A 9,354-nucleotide genomic window follows, 5' to 3' on the forward strand; every position below is an offset into this window, starting at 1 on the left:
CGGACTGGACTGACGGGCCGTCATTCAATCGATGGTCCGTCGATTGGATCCGTAGGTCGAGTCTGCCCGATAGGGCTTCACTAAAACGAGCATAACTTTTTACTCAGAGGTCGGAATTTAGCAAACTCGGTGGAGTTGGTAAGATAATTCAATTATCTATCTAACCATATGTCATGGGACACATAATTCATTTTTTGCTAAAAGTTATGACCATCTGAAGTTGACCCATCAACAATTTTCAGCTAACTGGTTGCTGACCCTCATCTACGGTCAGACCTACGGACCGTGGATCAATTGACGGTCCATGCTGGTCAACCGAAATTTGTGTCAGGGGCTAGGTAAAAGAGGTCTTGATCCACGGACATAGACCACGGACCGTTGTCTGATCTACAGACCGTGGGTCTGTCCGTGAGTCGAGACTTAGCCGATTTTTCTGAGCTTAGCTTGGGAGGGATTGCAGTGGTAAACCACGAACCACTAGCACGGGCCATGGTCTAACTTACGGTCCGTGGATAGCAACCGTGGGTTGCACCTGCAACTTCTCAAAATCTGCATTTTTGGCCTGATTCGAATATGGGGTGTTACATTCGGAACTTTGAACCCTTCTAAAAGGTCCAAGTTTGGATGGATGCACAAATCTTCGTAATTGAACCCGGTAACTTCTGAAGTATAATGTAACTCCTTTATGACTTTCATGATCTCTTCTTTCATATTCTGCTTGGCCTTTTCTTCCTTGGATCTCCACTCTTTTTCTTGCTCTTCATAATGATCGAGTTCAAAATAATTAGTGTAAGGTTCATTTTGGACTGGGATTTGGAAAGTTGGTTTTGGAGGAAAGGGTGGAGCAGTGGAAGGATTTTGGATGTTTTTAGGAGCTTGGTATATCCGGGGGAACGCTTGAGGGTTGGTATTTTGAAGAGGAGGTGGTGATTGATACGAGGTGGTGGCGTGATGTGGATTGGGGATAGTTAAGTCAATGGTGGAAGAATTCTGAATAGGGTTGGAAGGTGGGTTAATGAGATGTTCTGCACTTGAATTCAAATGAGGAAAGTAGAGTGGAGGTCGTCCATCGCATGGAATGCTGGCGGTGATACTCGGATTTGGCAAATCTTGTTTTTTCTGGACCTCAACCCTCAACTCAGCAATTTGTTGTATCAGTTGCGCGATCAACTCATTTTGTTCAGCGGTAAAGGGCTGGACTATAGCAACTTCGGTCAGGCCAATCTCTTCACCGTTGTCAACCATTGTGGCTTTCCCTTTTAGTAGACTTCGGTTAGGGAAGGAATCGTTAGGAGCTTTGGATCTTATAAAGTAAAGGTGTTCGGCAAGCTTATCAACACAGATCAGTTCTAAATACCTGACAAACAAAAAATAACTCAAAAGGTAAACGTGTTAGTGTCAGAAGGTGATAAATAGTACAAGATATCACACATAGGTGTAAACACACAAGAGTTGCTTCATTCGGAGATAAACTGGCCCACCGGTATAGAGAAATAGCTAAATAGACAAGAATTTGTCTACTTGACTTTGGGATTAGTGAATCAAAGATGTCGACTTGAGTTGAGACAAAGTCGATTGTATCTTTCATTGTCGTACTTTTGATTTTTGATTGAGATGTAACTTTAATTTCTTTGGAAGAGCTGGAAAAGATAAAATTTCTCAAAAAAATAATAATAGGGATCGAGCCTTGAAAGGCTGCCTACGTATCTCACGAGGGAGAATTCAGGTCCTATGTAGTTCGACTAGCTTCAATCTCCTTCAATTTGAGACAATGAATCTTTTCTGATAAAAGAGAGTAACATTTGAAAAATGAAGTTCGAATTTTATTGGGAAACTAAACACTCAAAGAGTATTTGGATGTACTTTTGATAGTGATGTGATATTTGTGCTTAGGGGTTTCTAGAAAAATTCTCAAAAGAGTAGGCTAGAACATCTCCAAATAAAGCAACATAATCACACAAGCAGTTATAATACATAAACAGTTAGTACGTGTTTTAAACAAATATGTGACCCTTTTGTGCCAAGTATAGGCCTAACGATTTGAAGAATGTATAACATCATTTGAAACATTTCATTTCCCCAAAATCCAAATTTATACAAGTTTTACAAATAAACTGAATGGGGATACATAATAGGGGAAATGGGATACAAAATATTCAGTCTCGCGCATAAGTACAATCCTAAACTAAGCTTCTATGGAAGGTCCTTTGTCCTTGATTTCTTATCAACTCCGGATGTCCACTTCTTTGGATGCAATGGTAACTTGATCTTTTTTCGACTTGAACAAACTATTAAACACCTAACCCCAAGAGACAATGATTTGCCAAAAGACGTATACATCCTTCAAATTTAAACACATAAGCATGATTGTCTTTTATTGACCAATGGGCCAAATAGACACAAGGTGGGCTTCTAATGGGCCCAACACACCATGGGTGTTGGGTCAACTTAGTTCAAAATGTGCTAAATTTGAGATTTGGTTTCGCTCTACGCTAGGTGACTAAGAGTGGCTTTTGAAAGATCGGAAACCCAAGCGGACAACTTAGGCTGGAACTCGCGACAACCATTAGACACATGACGAACCAATAAATTACCGATCATTCTGAAAAAGGGTTGAGTATAAAAAAGTCCGGTTGCGGTTTCGTAAAACCGTTCTTTAATATACTATATACAAGTTGGAAAATGTCACGGATGTAATGGCAGTTTATAGTAATTTAACAAGTAAAACATATAAAGAATTCAACAATTAATATCAATTAGTAAAATAGTCAAATCTTATGGTTAGAACTTAATCAATTCCCCTGCAGATTCGTCCTTTCTGTTTTACTAAAAAAATAAAAAAAAATGCACTTGTTTCAAAAAATTGACTAAACTTATGACTTACAGAGAAATCGATTGTCCAAAATAGAGTCGCCACTTAATTTTTTTAAGAAATTAAGAAAATTTATAATTTCTTTCAAAAAATTTAAACAGAATAAAATCGTTTAAAATTTAAAGGGGTTCGGGGTTCAATTTACATTCCGAGAAGGTGTTAGACCTTTGAAATGACTGCTAAATTGCGGTTGACCAATGATTTGACTAACTTGAAATATATGAACTGAGAAAGAACACTAATTTTTTATTTAAGGGAAATTAACTAAGGGAAATAATTTATATGCTGCAAGACAAAAAAAATGAAAATAAAAATAAGTAAATTATAAATATTTTTATTTGAATATAAAAGGAGAAATGACTATCTTTTTTGGGAATTAATTAAGTCAAACGAAAAATCAAATAAAATGTTAGTTGGTAACAAATTAAAGAGCAAAGGAAGGAAGTATCAAATTTGGGTATTTTCAAAACCTGTCCTAATACTAACAATACCCAAAACATGAGTTTGGGCCTATTAGATCAAAATTTTGCTACTGGGTCATTCTTTTAAGCCTTTGGGCTTCTTTTCACACTCAAAAGTCATGATTTACACCAAGTGTAAATATGATGTATACACCAGGTATATGATTGATATACGGTCCATTTTTAGGACCTCCAAAACCTGTCTTTCTAATTTCAGCCCTGTACTTCTGTATTTCGGGTATTTCTTGACTTGTATATCAATATTTCATCATATATACCCATGTATACATCAAGTATACAACTGGTATACAGCCCTTTCCTTGGGCTTTTGAGACTAGAAAATTCAATTTCCAGCCTTGTATTGCCTTCAACCTGTTCATTATTGCTTTCGATGGACTGCTGATTCGAACAACAAAAATGGAGCCTTTATGGCTCGACTCGAAAATGCAAGGGAAAGAAGTATAGAGTCCAAGATGAACTCAAGTTGGCGTCACATGTAACATAAACAAATAAAAATATGTAAGTAGCAATTTAATGATTTAATAGAGAAAAAAAATACTAAATGGGCCGAACTCATGTATTACTACTCATAGTTTTAAGTATTGTAAAATAAAAAAAAATAAAAAAAAATAAAAAATAAAGAAAATCACATAAGCTTTAAATCAATATAGAGCACTTTAATGGCCTCAAATAGTTAATGATTAAAGCAGAATTTGGATAAAAGAACAATTCCAACAATAAACGAGAAAAGAAAAAAAAACATGTGAGACTTCTAAAAAATTAGAACAATTAAACCACTACTAGCTAATGACCATGTAATCTTGAAAGGAAACCAGAAACCATTCAGACCAAAATTATGCTTAACAGTAAGTATTATAAGAACAAATATACCCTATCAAAGATGATTAACCAGGAAACAACTTCAGTAAGCTAGGCAGTAAGATACTAAACATCAAACAACAATAGGGAATGGAAGAATGAGGCAACCAAACACCATTAAATTGAAAATGACTTAGATACAAATATTAAAATCATTTTTTAGCATGCTTCAAAATTAAGACTAAAATGATATGCAAGCAAAACTTGGTAAAATGTAGGCTAAGTTTAATAGAGAAAATCGATGTCGAACGAATACTGCACTAACTTGATTAAACATCTCAACTGGTTAACAACAACAAAATGACACACATATTTTCAATTTATAACACTTCAAAAGGCGAAAAGGATGAACCATAGGCATCAAACTTGAGGATAAGAACAAGGAAAACAGAACATTATGAAATCTGGAAAAGGGAAGAAACAAAACTTGCCTTTCAACATAGACTCAACCAAAACAAAACAATAAAGAATCGAAACGGACAACAACAAATACAATATAAGGCCTTAAAACAGTAGCATATACAACACATAACTCAGAATGTTGACATCTTGGTTCATTCATTCAACTTGAGGTGAAAGAATGAAACATATGACATCTAATATTAAACAATTACATAGATTCAACAATCAAAAAATGGAATAAAACGAGTAGAACTGCTTGACAATTAGACTAAAAGGGCAACTAGGAACGCAAAGAAACAATAGAGAGGACAAAACAACATAGCGAACACATTCAAAGTGTAAATAACATAGATGTAAACAACATGACCAACATGAATCAAAAACAAACTTTATTGATTTAGGATTCAAGCTTATTGTCCGAAAACTCACAAGAAAAACAAGTATCGAATACATACAATATGCTACATTGAAACGAAATACAGAAAGAGAGGATGATACCTTTCTCGGGGTAGCGAAACTGAGAAACGAGCTAAAGACAACGATCCTTTACCACCGAAATATGGCTCCTAGAACTCCGACGAGCAAAACATAGCAAACGAGAACAAAAACGAAGCAAAGATCTGGACTTCCCATCTCTACCGTTTTGAAAAATTATCTAAAACACTTATATATATAGCTGGAAATTTGTGGTGTATTTTCGTCTCTAAAGCTAACTGATTCCAACTTTTTCCAATGTTTTTTTCCCCAACCCCTAAACACTGAAAGAGAGAAGAGTTTTTATTATGGAGACTAAGATACAAAATATGGGGAAAACAGAAGGGATATGAGGCCAACTTGAATTCAAAATTTGAATTCTTCCTTAGAAGATAAGGTTGCCAGCTCGAATTGTACCAAACTTGTACAATCTCACAACGGACAACTGATGAGGGCTGCTTGATCTTGAGCCAAGGACGAAAAGGAAACGAGATTTCGACACCTAAATTATTCCCATACGGAAAAGATAAGGGAGAGGAGAGGGAGACGGCACATGAGTGAGCTGGTCTGGATTTGGGCTCGTTCTCACTGGAAGAAGAAAAAGAAGAAGAAGAAGAAGAAGAAGAAAACATATAGGGTCGGGTCGTTCTTTTGGTATTGCTATACTGTTGGGTAATTAGTATTGTATTGTTGTGGGCTGGGTTTCTAATGGGTATTGGGTCAGTTAGGAGGAAATATGGTGGGCTAGGGGAATTGGATTTGATGGTAGCAATTTGGACCAAATTGTGGTCAATTTGAATTGAGAAAATAACCACATGAATTGTATTGGTGTAATTGGTTAAATTCGGCCAAATTTAAAATAAGATGAATTGTTTATTAATTAATGTCACTCCCCGAGCCTACACCCTGGGCGGGACTGGCACTCGAAGACCATTGTTGGCCCCAAGCGAACCTTTGGCCTGGCTTACTTAACTCAGCGGAAGACAATATTCATATCTATAATGATCAATAACACTTAACTGAACTGAATAATAAGATAACTGAGAATGTTAAAGATTAAACATTCAACTTGGCCAAAAGTGGCAACCTAAGTCTTAACAAAATGAATGATAATGAAAAGACTCAAAGGACTAACATCTGACTGTCTACAAAGCCTCTAATGACAATTGGGATGGATGTTGGGACAAACCCCACAACATCCTAATGAACTAAAATAGACAACAATGAAATGGATCCTCCGAAAAATAAAGAGTCTCACCAACAAACTCTGAACTGCTCACTGGATCAACGATGCCGAAATGCCGATCCTAGTTACCTATGTCTGCATTATAATACGATACAGGCCAACTGGCATCAGTACATTGAATGTACGAGTATGCGAGTTGGAATGCTAAAACAACAAAGGCTAGAAATAATCTGAAAGAAACTGAAGAACTTACTTGCCCAACTCAACTTAACATGATTGAACTCATTTCAATATAAAGCAATTTAAAACAAGTGCAATATAAAGAAAAGTTGTTTAAAAACATTATATTAACTTTGTGTGTATGCAAAGATACAAATGACTCTCAGATGTATGTAAAAATACAGTAAACTGATGTATATAAAAATACAATAACTTTTGTGGGAGTTTCTCTAACCGACAACCATCACATAAGAGCTATAGTGATGATACAACGATCTACCTCACGCTGCCAGTGCATCATATACCCAGCCAAAGGTATAGAACCTGAACTGCCTAATGGTTCCACTAGTCTATTGCGAAAAAGATTCATCTAAAAAGTATGACCCTTTTCTACTCATGGTGGCTACATGGTTCTATGGTGACGTGAGTTATCTAAACTCATGCTCATCCCCAATTCGGTGCTCAATACTACTCCCAAAATATATTGGCTCTTATGTTTTAAAAACACATTTCTTCTGTGATTTGAGATTAGTGCTCAAAAACTTAGCTCAAAGGCTATCTTGGAAATCTCGATCTCCTTTCTTGCTTCATTTAGAAAGCTATTACTCTTTTCTGAAGACTAGCCCGAAGGCTCTTTGGAAATCTCAGTTTCCATTCTTATTTAAATGTGAAAACATTTATAAACTCTTTGGGAATACTTAGTCCCCTAATACTTTTGAAGAAATGAACTTCAATCTTTACTCTATAGTCTTTACTCAACTTGAACTTCAAGTCTTAAAACAAAGTTAAAACATTTGGAAAAGACTTTTGGAAAAAAACTCTAAGAACTTATCTTGACTTGACTCTTACTTCTCTTGACTTTGATCTTAACTTTCCTTGAATTGGATTATGGATTCAAGGTTCATGATCTCATGTTTATGGATGATTTCATGATGTTTGGATGTACCTTAAAGTGTTGGAATCAACCAGAAAATATAGGTACATTGCTAAGGAACAAGTACTAAAAGGTGGGGAACGAATGGGGAGAATTAGCGTCTCTGGCGCTCTAAGAGGCGCGGGGCGCCAGCCCTCAAACGTCAGAGATGCTGGAGCGCGCTGGCTGGCGCGACGGCCCACCCCCTTCCCCAGGTTTTTTGACAATTTTCTTCTCCGTTTTTCATCTCTAAACCCTCATAACTTCCATGGTTCTTTCCCCAAACACTTAGGATCGATAGTACCCTCAACATATAACAGATTTGACTCTTAAATTCACCCGGAAACACGAATCAAATCAACAAGAGACTTCAACAACACAACCATCAAGAACTCAACGAATTTTCAACAATGTTCTCCAAGAACTCACTTTCTTTACATTCAAACAATTTACATTCGCTAAATTGAAACAAGATTGGCGTGTGGGTGAACTAACCCAACACTATGTGATCTCACATACCTTATAGGGATCACCCCCGACGAATTCCACAAGCCAAACTTCGACGATCTTGGCGATTCTTGATTTCTCTTTTCCTTTCTCCTTTTTTTCTCTTTTCTCCAAGCCCTAGCGTGAAAATTCTAATTTTTCTAAACTGAACAAAATCTAGTTTTACCCCAATAAATCTCCTGAAAATGAATTAGAGTAATTAGGTAAGGAAAAGACTAAATTACCCTTCCAAACCCGGATTAGACTTTCCTTAATCCAACAATCCAACTTCCAAAGGGCATAACTTTCATACGAACTCGAAATCGCGCAAAATCAGTGGCGTTGGAAAGATCCTTCCAAGAGCTTTGCAACCATATCTGGAAGTACACCTAACTCATCCTGAGCTAGGAATTATGTCCATTTGAAGTTGACCAAAACTCAGTTTTTCCTAACTTAAACAAGTTTCCAGATTTTCATTCTTTTCAAAAATGACTATTTCCAATTATTAGCTTCTTCCTAGTTAATTCAAATTGCGAGATGCTAAAATTAATTAACAAGCTTCTTAATCTTAACGAAATAAACTAATTAACTTAATTATAAACTAATTAATTCAAAAATATAAACTATTGTATAACTAAACTAATTAGTAAAATATTCAAACAAAACAAGATCTCTTTTTTTTAGATGATTTTTGAATATTTATAAAATATATTAATTATATACAAATTTATATAAAACATATGTATTACTTAAAAATTATAAAATTAATTAAAAGTAACTTGAAAAATATTTTGAACTTTATAAAAACTAATTATTTCAAGTCGTTTGGAACTTAAGAAGCTCGGTGAGTAATATCTATTGTGGAGGTCCAAAATTGGGTGTCAACAACATGAACCAAACAAACTTCGGTACCCCAAAGTTGGTGTTGATTTATAACGTGTCTTGTATTAGTATAGATAATACATGAAAATCTCTAAGCGTATGTTTTTAAAATTATTTTGAAAGATTCTTCCGCCATAAATTGGGACTCTTGTCTTGTTTAAATTTGAGATCAACTAAATTTCTAAATGACAAACCTTTACACCTTTCACTTGTTATTTTGGGCTAAATTTCTCTATTGAATTATAATTTATATATCTTAGATTAATCCCTTTCAAATGTGCAAGTATTATATTAGTTTTCTTGTTAAGTAGTAGCATCCTTCCGAGAGGGTTGTTACATATTAGGCTTGTTCGGTTGGTTAATATGGGTTAGGGTTAGGCTTGCCGGTCAATATGTAGGCTTGTTCGGTCGGTCAATATAGGTTAGCGTTGGGCTTGTTAGTTGGTCAATATGGGCTAGTTTAGGCTTGTTTGGCCAATCAATGTAGGCTTGTTCGACCAGTCAATATTGGTCAGGGTAAGGCTTGTTCGGCCGATCATTATGGCTAGGGTTAGGCCTGTTTGGCCATGCTTGTTCGCTT

This window comes from Solanum stenotomum, chromosome 11 (genome assembly GCF_019186545.1).
Source record: "Solanum stenotomum isolate F172 chromosome 11, ASM1918654v1, whole genome shotgun sequence".
NCBI lineage: Eukaryota > Viridiplantae > Streptophyta > Magnoliopsida > Solanales > Solanaceae > Solanum > Solanum stenotomum.